The sequence below is a fragment of the Dreissena polymorpha genome, chromosome 7 (genome assembly GCF_020536995.1).
Source record: "Dreissena polymorpha isolate Duluth1 chromosome 7, UMN_Dpol_1.0, whole genome shotgun sequence".
Classification (NCBI taxonomy): Eukaryota; Metazoa; Mollusca; class Bivalvia; order Myida; family Dreissenidae; genus Dreissena; species Dreissena polymorpha.
Genome location: NC_068361.1, coordinates 63,355,605 through 63,378,544, shown reverse-complemented (window position 1 = coordinate 63,378,544; position 22,940 = coordinate 63,355,605). Strand labels below are relative to the sequence as shown.

At 37.1% G+C, this 22,940-nt stretch overlaps 1 protein-coding gene across 1 annotated transcript in view; it reads left to right on the top strand.

Annotated features, from left to right (window-relative positions):
- Positions 1-6,424, top strand: part of LOC127840126 (uncharacterized) — a 58,477-nt gene extending 52,053 nt beyond the window's left edge. Inside the window, exons 21-24 of the mRNA XM_052368602.1 lie at positions 2,050-2,428; positions 2,561-2,819; positions 2,996-3,127; positions 3,348-6,424. The gene's annotated coding sequence lies outside the window, so the exon portion shown is untranslated. The remainder of the gene's footprint in view (positions 1-2,049; positions 2,429-2,560; positions 2,820-2,995; positions 3,128-3,347) is intronic.
- The last annotated feature ends 16,516 nt before the right edge of the window (positions 6,425-22,940 follow it).

The window sequence follows — 22,940 nt, the reverse complement described above, 5'->3', positions numbered from 1 at the left end:
TTAAGTGTCCACTCTCTAATTCAGTCGTTTTCATCCGATTTTCACCAAACTTGGTCAGATGTTGTATCTAGATGATTTCTAGATCAAGTTCGAATATGGATCATGCCGGGTCAAAAACTAGGTCACTGGATCACTTAGTGCGTTTTAAACATTAAGTATGGTGTCCGCTCTCTTATTCAAGTAGTTTTCATCAGAGCTTCACCAAACTTGGTTAGAATGTGTATCTAGATGATGTGTAGGTAAAGTTCAAACATGGGCCTTGCCGGGTTAAAAACTAGGTCACGGGGTCACTTAGTGCATTTTAAACATTAAGGATGGTGTCCGCTGTTTTTTTGTGAAGGCAACATGCAAAATATTCAGTGTCAATGCGGCATGTAGAGTATAAGTCACGTCTGTGACGAAGCTCTAGTTTTGGTTAATTTTTAGCTCGGCTGTTTTCGGAGAAAACCCGAGCTATTGTCATAGCCAGCTCGTCGTCGGCCGTCTGGCGTAGGCGTCGTGCTAAAACCTTAACATTTGCCTTAACTTTTTAAATATTGAAGATAGAAACTTGATATTTGGTATGCATGTGTATCGCATAAAGCTGCACATTTTAAGTGGTAAAATTTCCAGGTGAACATCATCCTTCAAGGTCTAGGGTCAAAAAACAAATCCAAGGGAAGTAATAAGCTTTAAATGGACATAGTTATCTGACCTGCCAACGTATATATCTTTGTTAAATAAATCAAAGTGGTGCAGAAGGTGGCATTTTGTTTCTGACAAACACATCATGGTAAAAGGTCAAGGTCATCCTTTACGGTGTACGGTAAAAAATACAAATCCAAGGGAAGTAATAAGCTTTAAAGGGAGATACCTAATCAATATTGAACATAGCAACTTGATATATTTGGCATGCATGTGTATCTCATGGAGCTGCACATTTTGAGTGGTGAATCTACAGTCACGGTAGTGGCTTTTAATTATTTGCTACTCAAAATAGAGATTTGTTAGAGACAATTATTTTCAAGGGAAGTAATTTATTTAATTATAAATGTCATATTATATATTTCCTTACCAAGAATGGAAGTTCTTTTCACAGTTACTGTACAGATTAATTATTTTGATTATTTATAACTCAAATGATTGATTGGTCAATGTTGTTTTTTTTAATTATATAATTATCATTTCTTTCATGTTTATTACATTCCTGTGGACTTATGTCCATAGATACATGATCTGACGAACACATCTCTTGTTTTAAATGATATAGTTATCATTTCTTACCTGTTCTTATTTTTAAATGCTAGTTTTCATTAAATACCAGTGGACTTATGTCCATAGATACATGATGAACTCTGGCTATGATTTCTTTGATAAACCACAGGCCTAGGTTGTCAGTGTTGTCTGATTTGATCATTTTTGACTGTCTACAGACCCTCCCCCCCCCCCCCGGTTGGATTGGACAAAATCCAAGGGAAGTAATAAGCTTTCAAGGGAGATGATTTCTATTCCTGCCAAATGATAAATATACATTTTATTTCAAAGCGGCGTAGTAGGGGGCATTGTTTCTGACGAACACATCTCTTGTTGGGTCACTAGGTCAAAGGTCAAGGTCACTGTGATCTCTAAACAAAAAATAATAATTTCTGACAAGCTTTCGCAGCCGAGCGTGGCACCTGTTATGCGGTGCTCTTGTTCTTTCATAGTAGTAAAGTTTTCAGTCAAAAGTAAAATGTGGTTGCATCGGTGACTTTTTGCCTACTTCACAGCAGACATCTCAGAAAAACTCATTTCTTCATGTTTTATTTTCTATTGGCTAGCTGGCCCTTTCTTAATTGTTGTAAATGATAAGGAAATATTTTTCCAATGGAAAAATGTACGTTTATGGAATATCATCCCATATTTCCTGATTGATGGAGAGACTTAAAGTTAGTTGGTAGTAAAGTGGTTATAATTAACTTTTAATGTAACTCAATGTATAAAAGTGTTATTATTGTACTTGTTTATCATGGGTAACACACATAAAATGAAAAACTGACATTTACTGTTATGAATCTTTCTTTTTTTCAGACATTGACAAAATCAACCCGGCAAATCAGAAGGACAGCCTGTTGCTACAGTTATCATATTAACCCCAGTCATACCAAAGAAGCTCAGAGATATAAATGCTGTTTAAGATGTGCTAGTCTCCACATACTCCATGTCTGGTGTGAACATGTACAATTGAAGGTCTCTACATACCCCATGTCTGGTGTGAACATGTACAATTGAAGGTCTCTACATACCCCATGTCTGGTGTGAACATGTACAATTGAAGGTCTCTACATACTCCATGTCTGGTGTGAACATGTACAATTGAAGTTCTCTACATACTCCGTGTCTGGTGTGAACATGTACAATTGAAGGTCTCTACATACTCCATGTCTGGTGTGAACATGTACAATTGAAGGTCTCTACATACCCCATGTCTGGTGTGAACATGTACAATTGAAGGTCTCTACATACCTCATGTCTGGTGAAAACATGTACAATTGAAGGTCTCTACATACTCCGTGTCTGGTGTGAACATGTACAATTGAAGGTCTCTACATACTCCATGTCTTGTGTGAACATGTACAATTGAAGGTCTCTACATACTCCATGTCTGGTGTGAACATGTACAATTGAAGGTCTCTACATACTCCATGTCTGGTGTGAACATGTACAATTGAAGGTCTCTACATACTCCATGTCTGGTGTGAACATGTACAATTGAAGGTCTCTACATACCCCATGTCTGGTGTGAACATGTACAATTGAAGGTCTCTACATACCCCATGTCTGGTGTGGTACAAATGAAGGTCTCTATATACCCCGTGTCTGGTGTGAACATGTACAATTGAAGGTCTCTACATACCCCATGTCAGGTGTGAACATGTACAATTGAAGTTCTCTACATACTCCATGTCTGGTGTGAACATATACAATTAAAGGTCTCTACATACCCCATGTCTGGTGTGAACATTTACAATTGAAGGTCTCTACATACCCCATGTCTGGTGTGAACATGTACAATTGAAGGTCTGTACATACCCCATGTCTGGTGTGAACATGTACAATTGAAGGTCTCTACGTACCCCATGTCCGGTGTGAACATGTACAATTGAAGGTCTGTACATACCCCATGTCTGGTGTGAACATGTACAATTGAAGGTCTCTACATACCCCATGTCCGGTGTGAACATGTACAATTGAAGGTCTCTACATACCCCATGTCTGGTGTGAACATGTACAACTGAAGATCTCTACATACCCCATGTCTGGTGTGAACATGTACACTTGAATGTCTCTATATACACCATGTCTGGTGTGAACATGTACAATTGAAGGTCTCTACATACCCCATGTCTGGTGTGAACATGTACAATTGAAGGTCTCTACATACCCCGTGTCCGGTGTGAACATGTACAATTGAAGGTCTCATCTTTGAAATTGGGACAGGTGGAAAATTGATGCATTGATGCAGACAGAAGTCGCATAATGACAAATCACAACAAAAAGTGGAAATCCAGACAGTCTTGTAGCCAGCCATGTTTTTATGTGACCATCCAAGTTGTGTTAAAAGAAAACAATAGTTCATGTTTTATTGGAACTATGATGCTGATAGTCATTTTATGTAAAAGGCTTTTATGAACTATATTTAAATACTCAGTATAATAAGATTAAGATTTCTTGATAAAAGCAATAATGAGCAATATCATTTTAAGAGCAAAATTAGCAAGTCTATCCAATTACATTGTCTGTATTATGAAATTTTATTTTGGAAATGTTAAGGAAAATCTATATATATATGTCTATGAATATTGATTTTAACATTTGTCAAAGCTGTTTAAATGATGCTGGTAACTTTGACAAAATTGAAAGAAAATGTATTCTTTTCATGTAATGAGACATGCTTCAGGTTTTTTTTTGGCTTAACATGTAATATAGAGGTGGTAGTTACACACATTGTTTAGACAGGTGGATAATTTTAATGCTAAGGCTTTGATACTCTTTAGTGTGCCCATTGGTGTCAGGTGTTTTTGTCAAGAATATTGTTTATTATCTTAGTATTTCAAGACAATATTGATTGATTTTAGACAAAATCATTTAATCTTCCTTAAATTGTCTATTCTGTATTTACTACCAGTTATTTATTAATTTGCTTGAACATGATTTAAGAATGACTTTTTTGTTGCTTAAAATGCTTTATATGTTTTAAAACTGAGCATTTAAAAACGAAAATATAGGATGTGGGAATAATGTCTAAAGTTATGATAATTATTTTTTGTTTTTGTAAAATTAATTATGCCTTATATGTTTGTGTATAGGCATTTAGACGACCAGATTAACCTGACCAAGAATTCGTGATCAATGTGTATATCGGTCAGTACATTTGTCATTTGTATATAGAGCGATTGCGAAATGATTGTATTGTTAATGAAAATCATGCGTTTATTGTTGCCATTTTGATTTTCGCTGTTAACATGTATTTGTACAAACAATTTTCATCATGTACATCTTTTAGATGCCAGATAATAAAAACAAACATTGCTTGTGAGAATGCTCATTTAAAACTTTCTTAATGATACAGAACAACACATTCTGAAGAGGCTAATAAATTATGCTTTAGGCAAAAGGAACATCTTGTTACTAGTATATGTACTGCTTTTCATTAGATAAAGTCAACTATTGAAAGATTGGTTTAACTTTTTTTTGCATTATCTTAAGAAAAATTAATATATTCTACTTGGAAATCAGTCAATTGCAAATCAAGCGAGAGTGATTTAACATGCTAACACTTGTCAATAATTGAATTGTCTCTCTTTGTACATAAATATAGGGATGTTGTTGCTTGAAAAACAAAGTTGTATCCGTTGTTAGATAATGCTTTTGTTTATCTCTCAACATAACAAGTACATTCATTTGTTCATCTCTCAACATAACAAGTACATTCATACAGTTATTAAAAATATGACACTCTTAATTCTCAGCCATCAGTTTGTATTGGGATGTTGTGGAATACTTACTAAACTAATATACGTCTGTTTAATGAATGAATAGCTTTGGTACAATATGATACTCAGTGTTACAAAACATGTGTAATAAAAATATAATGTCATTTATTTGAAATCATAAAATTTAGTTGTCCATACAATGCTTACAGTTTTGCAATTGCGATGATAAAGGAAATGTTCTGCTCAAACTGTCTTTTTAAGACATGTGAAAATTGTAGCAATCATATTGTACTTGTATTTATATTATACATTATAAGAATTTACTTACAGCTGATGATAGCGGCAGTTTACTATTTGTGTTTCAGTTTGTTCCACTCGACCATCAGACCATATTTCCTTAAAAATGTGATTGTTAATATTGAACTGTAATTGAATGCATGAAACATGATTTTTCTGTTGCTTAACAGCTGAAAAAAGCTTGATGTTTGTAAAACTGTATGAAATGTTTCAAATAAATCATTTTGATTACATAAAAAAATATAATTACATTTTGCGTTACTTTGAATGCATAACAAACAATTGTTACCAAACAATCATATTAGTATTGAACTTAATTAATACTTTAACTTTAAGATGCGATTTTTACAATAATGTGTTAATATTTTCATCCATTCCAAATAAGCATTGTGCATTCGTAAATATAGGGTGTATATACACTGCTTAGATGCCTTTTTTAAATTGCTTGTGTACGTCATGTTGATTAAAGACTCTTATGTATTGCATATTTGTGTGTGCCAATGTCTTACTTATTTCTTCACAGTCCTTAAATTACTGCAAATAGTACTTTAAGAATGTTAAAATATTTATCTAAACTATATCCAGGTTATCTGTTAATTTAAGTTTCATACATAATATTTAGTGCTAATAAATCAGCACTATTTATTGATTTTTTATATGGGCACTTCCCATGACTTTATTCGTGAATATTTCTTTGAATGTGCGGTAGGGAAAACATTGTTTGCTTGAAAGTTAGAAACTTAATGTTGACATCTTGAAAGATGGCAGTAAACATTTAACTGCAGAGTAGCTGGGAAAAAGATTGCTGTTAAACAATGTAAGACAGAACTCCACGCAAGATATGTCATGCATGCGATATGCATGAACTATCTCAAAATAATTTGGATCTGAATTATCTTTAAGAAATGGTATGGTTATGAGGGTCTCTATGTGCAAAATGTTGCATTTATTTAGTGTACAAGTTATTGCTTAAACATTGAATTTGTTATGGAAATAATATAGTTTATGTGACTTAAAGAGATATACATGTTTATGTTAGTGATGTGTTTTTGCTGATCCAAGTCTGTTCCTACACACTATTTAAAGTAGATAACTACAAGTTATCTCATTTAAATGGGAAAAGTATTGTACTGTGAAAAAGTGTTGTGAGTTCAAATAAAAATACTATGAACCGTTGTATTAGTACTATATTGGCTCCCCTATTGAAACTATGGCACACATATTGATTTTGGCCTCTCCGTCTATTAGTTCGCCGTCATACTTTGGTCGACATTGGTTAACAGTCAATATCTTAAGAACTATTCCGTTAAGAGCTTTCAAATTTCACATTGTGATTGGCGTTCTCGGAGGTTTAGTATCGTTTGATTTTGGATTCCTCAGGTAAAGTATTAAGGTTGCAGGGGTCTCTTGGGTGAAAATGGTAACAATGACGGGATTAAGACTTGAGCACACCATCGTCTTTGCATTCAGTCAATACTTGATGTAACGTTTATAAGGAAATCGCTTAAAGAGACATCACTCAGACGTATGCACACGTTTCATCATGGTGACAGAGGCGTTATTGAGACGTCGTCACACATGATAATTTTACAAAATCATGCTGGTAAAGCCTTAAATTTGATAACTGCTGTGATGCAATTTGATGCTGACGAAGTCATGTCGACAGAATATCTACATGCTTTTGGTCAAAGCAAAATTAGCAAATGCAGACTACTCTCTGTTGATAACACAGTATTGTTTTCAATATATCAAATAACACGAATTTTAGGGAAAGGGATTGATGAAAACCTATCGGTAAATGACATTTGTCGTGTATTGTGAGACAGAACTACCTAATATTAGAGTGCCCATGATACATGTAGAAGGAAAATCGTTTAATTATCTAACCACACGTGTGACGTATGCAAGTCAAAATAGTCTACGGACATTTACCAGTTTGCTATAAACAACACAAGGTGAATTCACTATTCTATCGGCAAGTATTGTGCTTAGATGTTCTATTTATAAGACGCAATGAGATTTGTACACGGGTCATGCAAAAATCGATCTTATGCAATATGATCCCAATGTAGCTTCAGCCAGGCGTGCGCAATCGCACAGTCTTGTAAGAATATGAATACTGAATAAACTACTCTGGAGTTATTACCAAACCTTGCGTGCCTTTTTTAAAGCGAAAAGCCTAGCCATTGATAGGAAAGTGCGCAGGCTTGGCTTGAGCTACTCTGGCCGCATATGCCATAAGACCGATTTTCGCATGACGCTGATGATATAGCTTTATTTGAATATGGGGAAAAACTGCGTCTCAAAGCCAAACAACTTATTTGGCATAGTAAATATAAATAGTAAGTATAAATAAGAAACATGCAGTTCTCTGTTTTGGAACAGCTTGATGCGCAGAGGAGATTTGACAAGACCTTCGCGGAAACGTCGATTGCAGTGCCAATGCGAACATATCCTTGGAAAACCGAATAACGTGTGCCTGAAGACGAGAACATGTCAAAACGTGAACGAGCATTTGTAATAGGATTTGTTTCTACATGTATGGATATGTTTTGACTGCGGCATCATCGCTTTCTACTGTCTTCTAGGCACTAGTCCGTTAAGACATGTATCCTCAAATATAAATTTACGTGTTTTTTTCACGTAATGTGCCTGTTCCAACGCCGACCAGTTGCATATACATTCTGTATTTTTCAATATGAAACCGAGAAATAATAGTTTTATAAATATCTTAAAAAGTTACTTATTACGCAACCTACCATTGGCTGCAGAGTACGGAGCACCTTCCACCTTAACCTCGCACAGAGTGAGTACATCGTTAAGGGTGCTTCGCGTAATCCTTACCCACTGTCCATACACCGGTGTAGCTAGCTCAAACGTGTATAAAACGCCGACCTTTCCAGGGTGAAACCCTTCACGAGATTGAAAGCCGGCCTCCGATAACCCGACGTTAAGCTCGACGTCTCTAAGTCTATCACCTGAAATACGTGTATAACAACTGAAGACTTAGCGGCCATAGACTTAGAGGTCTCAGTGGTGTAGTGGATATGGTGTCCGCCTAGCGATCGGAAGGTCACGGGTTCGATCCCCACTATAGGAGCGTTCTTTAGATTACCCCTATAAACACCAAGTACTGGTTATAGTCCCTGGAAACGAACTCGAGAGCGTTAATTACTTTGATATCAACTCGTCCAATAAACAGCTAATATTCAAACTATGGATATGCCCGATACACTGCCCTTTGATGCTTTAACGTGAGTATATTGTCCATATATGGACAATGTTTGATTCAATGCATTTTATTTAGTATTATTTTGATATTTTATTGACACGCGCAATGATGGACAAGTCCTGAGTATAGGAATTATCACTATATGCAGATGCATACTCGTGACAGAAATTATTGTAACCATCCGCTTTTCTTTTATTTTAGACAAGTGACGAATGTCCTACACGACGCATATAAGAACCGCGTTCTGAGAAAACTGGGCTTAATGCATGTCTATCTATCTTTCAATACTGCCAGAACCCCCTTGCGGGTACTTTTGGCAGGTGCGCGTGTCAGTGCAAGAATAAAAGGTTTAAAAGCATTGAAAGGGAGACTTCAAAGCATGAAAGTGAGGTGAAGATAAAAGTGTGATAGTGTTAAACAAGAAGAAACATGTTTATAGGTTAAAAGTTGTTTAAAAATCCCTGTTTTGTGCATTCAGGGACGACTGGGGAGTAGAGTGTGGCTAAGGCAACGCTTGTACCCCTCTAGGTCTGCCTGCTGTACAACTGAGGCCGGTAGGCTGCTTGTACCCCTCTAGGTCTGCCTGCTGTACAACTGAGGCCGGTAGGCTGCTTGTACCCCTCTAGGTCTGCCTGCTGTACAACTGAGGCCGGTAGGCTGCTTGTACCCCTCTAGGTCTGCCTGCTGTACAACTGAGGCCGGTAGGCTGCTCGTACCCCTCTAGGTCTGCCTGCTGTACAACTGAGGCCGGTAGGCTGCTTGTACCCCTCTAGGTCTGCCTGCTGTACAACTGAGGCCGGTAGGCCGTTCCAAAGAACTATGGTGTAAGGAAAGAAGGAATATTTAAAGTAGTTGGCTGATGTATGGACTTGTCTGAATGAGAGTGGGTGCATATGACGAGTCATCCTCATAGGCCTCTCAAGATATGATGGCGGCGAAATGGCTACCAAGCCATACACAATTTTGTAAAAAAGGGTCAGTCAGGAGAGGTCACGTCGGTCCTTCAAAGTCTGCCAGCCAAGTTCAGTCTGCATACCGGTTACACTGCTGTAGAATGAGAAGTCGTTTTTCACCAAGCGGAACTGCTCTACGTTGTACTTTTTCTATTTTGTCACTATTTTGTTTTGTATGTGGACTCCAGACAGAGGACGCATATTCTAACTGGGGTCTAACTAAGGTCTTATAGGCTACTTCTCTGATGTTTTCATTTTTAGTCTGTATATTCCTGCGGATGAAACCAAGAGATTTATTAGCATTCGTTGTAATGTTGGTAATATGTTTGTTCCAAGAAAGATCATCTGAAATGGAAACACCTAACTATTTAGCACTGTCTACGACTTCAAGGATTTGTCCATGTAGCCTGTAATTGAAGATGAATTTATGTTTTTTTCTTAGATGTGCGTTAAGTGTCGTTCCAGATTAGCCTGTGCAGTCCGCACAGGCTAATAAGGGACGACACTTTACGCCTTAATTGTATTTTTGCTAAGAAAAGACTTCATTTAAACGAAAAATGACATAAAAGCGGAAAGTGTCGTCACTGATTAGCTGTGCGGACTGCACAGGCTAATCTGGGACGACACTTAACGCACATGTATTATGCCCGGTTTTCTCAGAACGCGACTCATATGGTTAGGGTTCTTGTTAATTGTCTATTACTAGACATGTCTGAATTCCATACGCCGAAGAGAGTTGTGTAAATATGCATTACCAAACACGGCATTGTTTGACCAAACATATTGACTTACAACACATAAAAAGATTCTGATACGAAACATTATATTTTGACAATCTTTTTATATAAACGATTGAACGGTTTTACATTTTACAATATATTTTCATAACGATTTTCCACACGAGAAATGACAACGCACGACAAACCCATTCATTATGAGTTTCATCAAATTAAAGGTTCACACTTACGTCATACATTCCTCTTGTAAATCTTGACGCTTCGGATGATGAATATCTGCTCGAGATTCACCCATCATGAGACGTTGTGAGACGCTGTGTGGGTGCATGACTGGTCTTCAATCAAACGCGATTTCGTATTTTCGTCAACGTTACGGTCCGCCGTATATGGACGGTTGGTGTCTGTTTGGTAGGCAGGTTTACCAAAGGCAACGTTAACGGCGTCTGTCTAAGAAACAAGGTTGGGTGAATGTAAATGTAGACATTACTACATTGGCTTTGAAATATCGCTTTAATCGGTAAATCCTCCGTGAAAAGGTAAACGGTGAAAAAACACGCCAATGAAATATATATGTATATATATATAAATATATTTATTTATTTATACAGTCAACCCGAAAACACACATCGCTTTGAACATCCATAACTTCATCTATAGTGCATCGATTTCCATGAACTCGGTCTTATTCAACGCAGAAATGAATTTCCTTTCTGAAAATGTACATATCTAATGTCCATGTAAATGAACGTAGGTCACGCGAATTGTGTATCGTGTTATTTCTTAAAATTTGACCCAGCATCTGTCAAAATATTACAATACATGTACATTTCCAGAAAGGGTAGTTATTTCTGCATTGAATAAGTCGTGAATCCTCAAATTTTGATTTTCTCAGGCAACCGTGTAGGTCAAGTTCACGGGCGGGTTCACACATTAGATAATTGTTATGTTGAATCTGAAATTGCAAACAAACCGTATTATCCATAATCATGAACAACTCTTGTTGGGATAATTTGACGCTTATCAATGGCCTTAGGACTTTTTAAACACGAAATGTGATCATTGAGCATGTTGATATAACGAGTTAAGATGGCAGGTTTCTATTGCAGAGTGATGTATTCCCGTGCACTCTATAACATTTAATAAGTCTATGGAAAAAACTGTACTTTGGGATTCTGGATAAAATTTAAAAAAAAACGGGATTTATATAAAGAAAAACGCCCAATGGTATCACGTGTCAAGTACTCGAAACGTATTAAGACGGCACCTACTCATGCCAGCGTGGTGGTACTCTTAAACCCTCGATGAATTAAGAATCTCTACCGTGAATACTGGAATCGGCGGACTGCGCGGAGGAACCACCAGACGATCAACGGGCAAGAAGGTGATTCTCAGCAAGGCGTTGTGGCACGCTACGGGCACGACAAGACACAAAGGAAATCGTGGACGTCCACTACATCCGTCTCTGTCTCAACCCGTCTCGACCCTGTTCGTCGACGAACTGCGAAAATCTTCCTCACTCAAATCTAAGTCATCACACAAGTCATTCTACCATCATCAACCTCGCCCCATCGATCAGAACAACAAGTGCTGTGGCGACGGGCGAACGACGAACCGGCAGATGCGGGCACACTGGAAGCCGTAGGCGTAATCCTGCACGCAGGCGGTCTAGGTTATTGGTTCCCCCTTAAGTTACAAGGAGCAGCAGTGGAGTCCGGCAGATCCATAAACGACTGAGCAGCCCTCTTTAAGAATGCACTGCTCACTTACAGGTATGAGGAAAGGGCTAGAAAGGTGTCATAAAAATTGCTCGCTCAAACCTTCCCAAGACTGCTTATCGCGGCTGGAAGGGGGCCCTACACCAGCAGTCGGAACAAAAAGAAAACAAATAGAACGAGAACAGTTCTTCTCACGTTAGACGTATTTTACGTGCGCAAACCTGTGCGCAGGTACCATACAGACATACCACACTAGAATAGCTCTGATATAGAACGAACTCGTCAGATACGGAAATGACATCGTAGACTTCCCAGTTAGCTCCCATTTATGAAAGGAAGGAAGCATCGTACTATGCTCAGCTCCTAAGCCTTTACCCAGAATAAGTGAAAACAAAGTTCTACGCAGACCTTCATACCGTCATTACAGAGTCCTTGGGCACAATGAAGTGGGCCAAAGCAACATGAATGGTCTTCTTTTGCCCCAAACATGCGCGAAACAAGAACCGCTGATCACAAACACGATCTTCCGCCAACCAACCCGTAACTGAACGTCATGGATGCACCCTCGCTCAATACACTGGCTCTTATTTACTATGTTTCCGTGAGATAGAGGGATTTATACTAAAGCCACAGACCCATACATATGAGCCGTGCTCTGTGAAAAGAGGTTTTAATGCATGTGCGTAAAGTGTCGTCCCAGATTGACCTGTGCAGTCCGCACAGGCTTATCAGGGAAGACACTTTCAGCCTTTATTACAATATTAGTTTGAAGAAAGTATATTCTTAGAAAAGTCCAATTTAGGCGGAAAGTGTCGTCCCTATTAGCCTGTTAGGACTGCACAGGCTAATCTGGGATGACACTTTACGCCCATGCATCAAACCCCTTTTTCCAGAGCACAGCCGATATGATACATACGAAACGAAAACATACTTAAGAAATGCTTTCACAGGATTAATGGTTAAATCCCGGCAATAAGGTTTTTAAAAAACCACAAAAGTTCTCATTTTGCAACAAATATTTTGTGTCAGTCGTTCCGATTATGTGCTTTAAAAATCTTATGTAAGTTTAAAGTGTTTGCATGTAGTTTGTTACTGTTTAACCAGTTTGTTCTGTTTTGCTGACTGCCTCGTGAAGTTCGCGTTTTGCATCGCGTATTTTGTAATTTTGATAAATCTTTTTTTTTCAGTTTTCATGACCCACATACCATTTAAATAGCGAATGCTTATAAAATAAACAACTAAAGCTTTATTTACTGAAAACAGCAAATAGCGTACTATGTAACTGGCAATTTAAATGTTAATTAATAATAAGCTTGAATACAAGTTCAGAAGAAACAGTCCCTGAACATCGCGACACTGAAAGCTTTATACCCTTGCATATATTGTTTGTACAGTCAAAACTTGCTGAGGACTTACGCGTATATACGATCGTATTACTATTTTTAAAACGATAAAACGATATTGTATTAACGACTTTAATACATTTCAAACGAAGTCGAGAATAATAACGTAACGTTTTTTTTCAATGGCAAATAATGTTTTGCTTTCTTGTACTCAAAACAGTTACTCAGTTGTGTAATCCCAATTTGTGCAAATTCGTTCATAGAAAACATGGACAAATTGTGATCAATTATATATCAAACACGAGTCAATTTGTCGGTATTGGCGTTAATTTGCTCGTGAATTTTCCATGAAGTAAGAACATATGAAGTATTTGATGTTTTATAACATTTATCAGTTATGTTCATAAATTAATTTGATATTGCAATAATAATATAATTCGTGTACTGAGAAAACTGGGCTTAATGTATGTGCCTACAGTCCGCACAGACTTATCAGGGACGACAATTTCCGCTTAAGCTAGATTTTTGGTAAAAAGGGACTTCCTTTACTCAAAAAATTCTATTAAAGCTGAAAATGTCGTCCCTGATCAGCCTGTGCGGCTACAAAGCTAATCTGGGACGACCGTTAACGCACATGCATTATGCCCAGTTTTCTCAGAACACGACTTATATATTCACATTGCAATCGTGTAGGCTCTCGTTACGCGAGCTTGATTATTTAAACTATTTGTAAAGAGGCAAATCAACTGTTTTTTTATAAGAAGAGACTATCTGCAAACCAAAAATACCGTAAAAGCGGAAAGTGTCGTCCCTAATTAGCCTGTACGGACTTCACAGGCTAATCTGGGACGACACTTTACGCACATGCATCAAACCATCTTTTCACAGAGTACGGCCCGTATTTAATCTTTGTTAGAATGCCTTTTAAAATGTGGTCTCATGGGATCTTTCGAATAAATCGCAGCACTTATTAGTATTGGTGTGTGCAAAATTAAAATAATCTTGTACATTTTATGTACAATTAAGTTATAAATTAACAGAACTTATAATTCAGAGCTTCTGTTATCGACATACAATTCTTATTCGGAACATTTCTAACAATAAACTGCAATAATGTAGCGGTAGAAAATAGCGTTTCATTAGTAAACGAATAATTGAGCATAACCTGAAAGAAAACGTATTTCGTGAAACGTATTTTGTGCCCATAATATTGAACAGGAGGAGTGCAAGCTGGTTCCTTTTTTTTTAATTCGGCGGTCGAAAATGAAAATGCGAGGAAATGAATGTGTCAACCAGATACTTCAATAACAACAAAAAATTTGTTTTAGTAACGTTTGATGATGTCATGAGGGAAAGCTGTCGATTTTAATAATTTAAGAAGAATCGGAAATCAAAGTTATGCTATTGAAGCATGTGGGAAGGAGAAATGCGGATACAATATCAAAGGAAGAACATTTTGTCATATGAAAATAGTGTTTACAATAGGGAGTTTAAAGCCACAGCGCAACTAAGACCAATGGGACTTTTAACCCATGTATGCCCAGTGGATTCTCCCATCATTTTAAATTGGATCAATTTCATTCCAAAATTAGGGATGTCTAGTATTTTTATTTATATATTTAGAATATTTCTTACAGAAATTCCTGTAAGCAAACAGCGCGGACACAGATGAGACGCCTCAAGAGGCGTCTCATCTGGGTCTGCGCTGTTTGCCAATGCCTTTTTTCTAGACGCTAGGCATAAATGGGTTAATGCATGACATATTTTAAATACACATAAAATAATTTTTTGAACGAAAACACTTAAGTTTCAAGTCATAAACAAACTGTTGTTTGTTTTTAAGAAGCTTATAGGAATTTCAATATACCGAATTAATATACGCGCCAACGTTAAAATAATGTTGTTGTTTTTTTTTTGTTATAAAGCTGCATTTACTTTTTGTATAGATGATAACTATCTTTTTTTGGAAATGAGTAATGAAACTTAAAAATAAATAAGCAATTATATTAAGAGTCTTATTTCATATTTCTCATTCTGACGTTTAACAACATACCTGTATAATTAACGGCTATGTTTTATTTATGTTTGTTTTATGAGAACAACAAAAAAGAAAATTATTTGGTTTTCAGTAGTTGTAAGTTGAGGTTCTTTCAAAATCGGTAAACGAATTAAATATGTGTTTATTTTCGTATTAAGGTTGTCAAATTTAAGACGAAAAACGAAAATACGGTATATGGACGGACTCTGTATCCACTGACCATTGCCCATGAGTTTGCAACGACTGCATTTAATTTTACTCAGTGTTCTTTCATGAATATTATGCACATAACACGGACTTTGTTTGAAACTAAATATTTTTTCTTTTTTCAATGTTGTATTTGCTCTTATAATCAGAGTGCATTGTCGTCTATTTGCTTAGCGACAGCTTAGGTAGTTTGTTAAATGTACTAATTACTTCAAGTTCTAATTGACCTACAATTTCGCTGCGTACTCGTTCTATCATTTGGAATTCCGCTGAAAATTTATGGAAACAAAACAGGAGAAAACAAGTAGTCCATAACAGAAGTTGGTACTTTGAAATTCTAAATTATGTCTGAAAACACTTTAAAAAAATAACAATTCTCTTTCTTCTTCTCATCCATATCACATAAAACCACACCGGGTCTCTGCGCAAAGGTAGGATTCCAAAACTTCAGAACTAATCTGTAATCTTCCGTTTTGAAATTCATTACTTATTCAATGTGCAGGTAATGTCGACAGAAGATTTTATCGCGATAAAATGGACGATAAAACTCTCTTTTTAGAGACCTCTTGTGAACTATGAAAATTATCTGTAATTGCCATAAGCGGAGCGTATCAACTTTTAGTCTCCTCTAATATTCCCCTGATGATCTAACAACTACGTGATGGGTATATATATTAAATATTCCCTTACTTATAGACTTAAATCATCCGTCCCAGTGTCAGCCTTTGAATCTTGCAAGTCATAGTTAAAAACAAAACTTGGCATGGGTCAACGCCAAGGTTTCAAATAACACTCGTGGATGGCAGACCAAGAGCAGATTATAATGGGTTCATGCTCTGTAAAAAAAGGGGTTTAAAGGGGCCTTTTCACAGATTTTGGCATTTTTTAACTTATTCATTAAATGCTTTATATCGATAAATGTAAACATTGGATCGTAAAAGCGCCAGTAAAAAATCAAGAATAAAATTAAAAAAAGGAAAAGAACATTGCCCGGACCAGGTTTCGAACCAGTGACCCCTGGAGTCCTGCCAGAGTCCTGAAGTAAAAACGCTTTAGCCTACTGAGCTATTCCGCCGTGTACACATATTGGACGTATTTTATACCTTATATAAGCAATCTTCGTAGTTTCACAAAATTAAACGACAAAAACAGAACTCTCCAAATTATTCAATCGTTTCGCGTTGCAACGCTTTATAATTTTTAAGTTTTAAAATCGTCAAAAGATGCATATAATGGCTATATTAGACCTTGGTAAATGTTCAGTATTACTGTTTCCTCACAAATATCATAACTAAAACAAAAATTTGCGAATCTGAAACAACTTTTTTCAATTTTGTCAATTTACCAAAGCGTGAAAAGATCCCTTTAATGCATGTGCGTAAAGTGTCGTCCCAGATTGGGACGACACTTTACGCAAATGCATTTAACCCCTTTTTCACAGATCACAGTCAATATAGTTATTTTAACAGTTCTGATAATATGTTAACTTTTATAACCTAACGTCCATCATCAGCAATCGTATGCCCTTACTTAGCCGACCAATCATAGGCAGTATTTTCAGCTCAAAATTCAAAGTAGCATAAAAGGATCAGTCTTTTTTCAATTTCATCCGCGTGCGCTTCATAGTTTTATTTCGACCCATGGTGCAAAAAGGTACCTTGTGTACTTTAAATTTAACGGTATGTGGTACCATTTTGCACCAAGCGATTTGGAGCGATTTGATATATACCAACAATTCAATTTTACATTGAAACCATTCAATCGATATTTCATAGTCCTGAGTAACTGTACTAAATGAGTCTGAGAAAACTGGACATAATGCATGTGCGCAAAGTGTCGTCCCAGATTAGCCTGTGCATTAATTCTGCATTCTGCACATGCTAATCAGGGACGACACTTTCCGCATTAATTTGATTTTGCTAAGAAGAGACTTCATTTTAACGAAAATGTACTGCACAGGCTGATCTGGGACGACACTTTACGCACAAGCATTATGCCCAGTTTTCTCAGAAATAAATCGGTTAACAGGCTAATTCAGATTATAAATAAAAGTGGGATGCAATCACGTGACAGACAATTTGGCGACGTCCATTCCGAGATTCGTATTTTTCGCCATTGTATGACCTTGAATACCTTTTTTAATGCTGCTCACATTCCAGCCATATAAGCGAGAAAGTGATAAGAACAATAGTAGATTGCAACACTATCTGATTTGAAAGAAGCAATGTATCTAACTCGGCCGAACTAAAATTTGATGCCAATGCGCGTGCGTGAGCATTAGGATAAGATGTTTTTAAATACTTTTTATTACGTTAGTTCTTTTTACTTGTAAAAAGCTTTTGTATTTGCTGAAGAATTCACGTATATATCAACCCCGCAGTATAATATTAAACCCTCTCCCATTCAGAAGCAAAGTGAAAATGACTATGTGCAAACAGCATAAAACCAGAACAGCTTTGGAATAACTCGCAATTTGTTCAGGTTTTATGCTGTTTGCTACTCACCAGTATCTAAGTGTTGGAAAGGAAGCCTTACACACTTGAAGAAAGGCCTTTAATTTCAAAGTACTTTCTAAGGGACTACACATGCTTGAAAATACGTATCTAAGTGGTAAAGGGTCAAAACACTCATAAACGCATTTCAGGCCATGGTATGTTAAGCCTAGCCGATTCGATAAATTATGCAATGATAGAATAGTAACATATTCTCTGTATGAAGTGGGCATTACAACATAAAACAAGCAATAGACGAGTTTTACATTCCCAAGTTGGGGGATGATCACAACGAGGAAATCAGGTTCAGTGAAATATGCCATCGAGATTTTTCCGCCAAAGCGTGCTTTATTATTTATGAAATCGTTATATTGTTTGATCATAGAACCACTTTATGAACATATAGTGTATACGTGTAACAAAAATTGTAACAGTTCACGTGACAACTACGTACTCCACATGGCACCAGACACACTTTGGCGTCGTTTTATTACAATAAATATGATAACGTGATATTATTTCAGTATTTTTTCTTTCTCTGCAGCTTGGGACTATAGCGAGAAGAGAGAGAAAAGAAGAGTATACCACTTTTATAAAGATCACATGATGAAACTATTTGAGCCTTGTTTTGGGATAACTGGGCTTAATGCATAAGCGTAAAGTGTTTTCCCAGATTAGCCTGTGCAGTCCGCACAGGCTAATCAGGGACGACACTTTCCGCCAAAACTTGATTTTCGATACGAAGGGACTTCCTTGAAACTAAAAATACCAAAAAATCGTAAAGTGTCGTCCCTGATTAGCCTGTCCAGACTGCACAGGCTGATATCGGACGGCACTTTACACACATGCATTAAGCTCAGTTTTCTCAGAACAAGGCCCATATAGTGTATACGTGTAACAAAATTGTAGCAGTACATGTTACAATTAAGTATTCCACATGGTACCATGGTAATCAGTGCAGTAACTCAGGTGTCATTGTTTCGACATTGACTTCATGAAATATGGATAAAATAATAAAATAGACATTTAAGTTTAAGGTAAATTAAACTTCACATAATATAAAATAAGATTGATATTGATAAGATCAACATTACATATGTATAAAAATAGTTTCTAGTGAGCATAAAAGGCGCATGAATGTATATTATGACAAGTAACACTTTCTTGTTGGGTTGTTTGGTATAAATTGTTAAACGTATGTGTTTATCTATGCTTTCTTACTTTATTGTTCTTACTAGTGATCTTTTAATATATTTGGACCGTGCTCTGTGAAAAAGGGGTTTAATGCATATGCGTAAAGTGTCGTCCCAGATTAGCCTGTGCCGTCCGCATAGGCTAATCAGGGACGACACTCTCCGCTTTTATGATATTTTTCGTTTAAAGAACGTCTCTCCGTGCTCAAAGTGAGCTTCTGTAATCATCCTATGTCAAGCGTCCAGCATCATTTGGTGTGCGGTATGTGTAATATTTCAGATCGTTACAAATCTAGAGGCCACGTTTGCCATCTAATCTTTATGGAACTTAGTCAGAAAATATTGGACTGTTTGAACATTATATAAAGATAGAATTTTAGTCACGTGTTTAAAACTAGGTCACTATGTCAAATCATAGAAAAATCGTGTAACCATTCTTGAGTCCACAATAGTGGTCTAAAACAGTGTATTCCTAAGGGCATAAGGAATATACTGGAATATACATTCCCAGGGTATGAAACGCAGAGCGTACGTAAGTGTTAATATAGTATTGTTTTGACTGTTACTATCATTTAATATGTATTGTATTTATAATATAAAATTTGACTATACATTTATACAAAGTTTGCATTAATATTTAATTATAATTAGCATTGCACCTATCACTCCAATAATTATAAGAATGCGGTACCATATTACTAGAATCAGCCCGGGTATGTTTCCGCGCAAGATGTATGATACGTTGGTGGGATTTACTGCCTCTTTCCCAAAGACCAATTTCTTGTCAGTTATCAGAATGTCCAGTAGATATTTGGACAGCACAGAGAAGACCGGGCCTTTGCATCGCTCCTCGATGAAAAGGTTTAACACTAGTCCATGGGAGTGCAATGCGGCTCGAAGCCGGCGCCTCTGCAATGAACAGAGGTTGCAGTGTAGCAGAATGTTGGCAGCTGTGAAGGGCTCCCGACAACGGTTCCAGAACGATGACATACTCTCCTGCGCCACCGAGTTACAGTGTGTTTCCAATCCTAAGACGCGTCGTGGCTCTGTCAAGCGTCATGGCTCTGTTAAGCGTTATGTCTCTGTCAATCGTCGTGGCTCTGTCAAGCGTCGTGGCTCTGTCAAACGTCGTGGCTCTGTTAAGCGTTATGTCTCTGTCAATCGTCGTGGCTCTGTCAAGCGTCGTGGCTCTGTCAAACGTCGTGGCTCTGTCAAGCGTCGTGGCTCTGTCAAGCGTCGTGGCTCTGTCAAGCGTCGTGGCTCTGTCAAGCGTCTTGGCTATGTCAAACGTCTTGGCTCTGTCAAGCGCCGTGGCTCTGTCAAGCGTCGTGGCTCTGTCAAGCGTCATAGTTCTGTCAAGCGTCGTTGCTCTGCCAAGCGTCGTGGCTCTGTCAAGCGTCATGGCTATGTCAAACATCGTTTTTATGTCAAGCCTTGGCTCTGTCAAGCGTCCTGGCTTGTCAAGCGTCGTGGCTCTGTCAAGCGTCGTGGCTATTTCAAGCGTCGTAGCTCTGTCAAGCGTCGTGGCTCTGTCAAGCGTCGTAGCTCTATCAATGTTACAGTTCGTTCATGGAAGCATTTTGTCATTTATTTGAGTCGCGTTTTGAGAAAACTGGGCATAATGCATGTGCGTAAAGTGTCGTCCCATATTAGCCTGTGCAGTCCGCACAGGCTAATCAGGGACGACACTTTCCTCTTTTACGACATTCTTCGTTTAAATGAAGTTTCTTCTTAGCAAAAATCCTATTTAGGCGGAAAGTATCGTCCATGATTAGCCTGTGCGGACTGCACAGGCTAATCTAGGACAACACATGCATTAAGCCCATTTTTTTCAGAACGCGACTCATTTTATGACGAAAGCATTCATGTTCCCATATTGAAACGCGATTGTTTGGAATAATGATTCAAATCGAGCATATTTGTTTTGTAAATATTTCCTTAATTACCATCTCTACGGTATCAGGTTTGGTATGAAAAGCATACGTATTACCTATGTATGTGACACCACATTGAAGTCTTGTCTAAGTACATGTTTAAACAGCATAGCAAGCCTAAAGTTAACTGACTTGTGTATGGACTCAAAATGACCGTTTCACAGATTTTGGCATGTATTGTAGTGTATCATTAAATGCTTTATATTAATTAATGTAAACATTTGATCTAAAAAGCTTCTGTTTAAAATCAAGAAAGAAACAAAAAAGTAACCCTCCACTGGGCTCAAACCACTGACCTCTGACGTTAAAGTCTAATGCTTAGACCACTCGGCCATCCGTTCTCATACAATGAATGATGTATTTTATACTTTATATAAGCAATCCTCGTAGTGTCACAAAATAAATATAACGACAACAACAGAACTCCCCAGATTATTCAGTCGTTTCGCGTTGCAACAATTTAAAATTTTCAGGTTTTTAAATCGTCAAAAGATGCATAAAATGTATATTTCAGAGCATGGTAAATGCTCAGTATTACTGTTTCCTCACAAATATCATAACTTAAACGAAAATTTACGAATCTGAAACATTTCTTTTTAATTTTGTCAATCAACCAAAACGTGAAAATGTCCCTTTAAAATGCATTCCTTAATTACGTTAGTATTAAATAAAATATTGTAGAAATCGCTCCTACTGGACATTGTTTTTTAAATCAAAACAACATACGGACGCATCGCTTTTGAGAAACAATATACATGTATCATAACCCATTTATGCCTAGTGGACTCTCCCATCCTTCTAAATTGAATCAATTTATTTCCAAAATTAGAAATGTCTAGTATATTTATTTCTATATTAGAATACTTCTTACAGAAATTCCATTAAGCAAACAGCGCAGACCCAGATGAGACGTCGCATCATGCGGCGTCTCATATGGGTCTACGCTGTTTGCAAAGGCCTTTTTTCTAGACGTGAGGCATAAATGGGTTAAAGTCATGCGACAGCTTAGGGATGCCTTGTACTTTGATTGTTGTTAAACTTATGATAAAGTATTTCCTCGTAAACTAATGATGATCGTGTCGAAACACAAAAAGACATTGACTTTTGCAGTCGTTTCTGTCAAATATCGTTTTATGTTATATATCTGCTTTGCTTCTACTACCGGTATAGCATGTTTCTTAATTTCGAACTTTTAAAGACATTGAAATGATAAAGTTGGTAAGGCCATTCAATGTAATGTGAATAGGACTTATCTAACTTTATAGGTCATGTATGATTTTAGAAGTTGGTTTAATAAACCCAAATCAGTCTGTTAAAACCCAAATGTAGACCGATGCGAAATATCATGTACTTACTTTTGGTCTTATCATGTGTTTTTCAGATACACCGGACTCAGCATGTATTCTACTACGAGATTAACGAAACTTTTATGAACGTATCTGTTTCAATAATGTACTAGTTTTAAATGAACCGAACAAACTCTTGTCACGTGGTTGAATTAGGTGAGTGGTTATGACATACGACCCATTGTCGCATGACGCGGCTCATAGACCAGCGCTATTATGACAATATTGCATCATTCAAACCAATAGCGCTACTCGAAGGAGCCTGGATGTACATGTGATTGGCATCACGATTTTTTTGTTGCTTACCGGTATATTTCGTGATGTTCCATTCAAAATTCTTTGATATCCTAAATCTGTAAAATCATTTTAGCCTCGCTCTGGAAAAATCGGGCTTAATGCATATGTGTTAAGTGTCGTCTCAGATTAGCCTGTGTAGTCCACACCGACTAATCAGGGGCGACACTGTCCGCTTTCAGACCTAGTTAAGTCATATGGTTC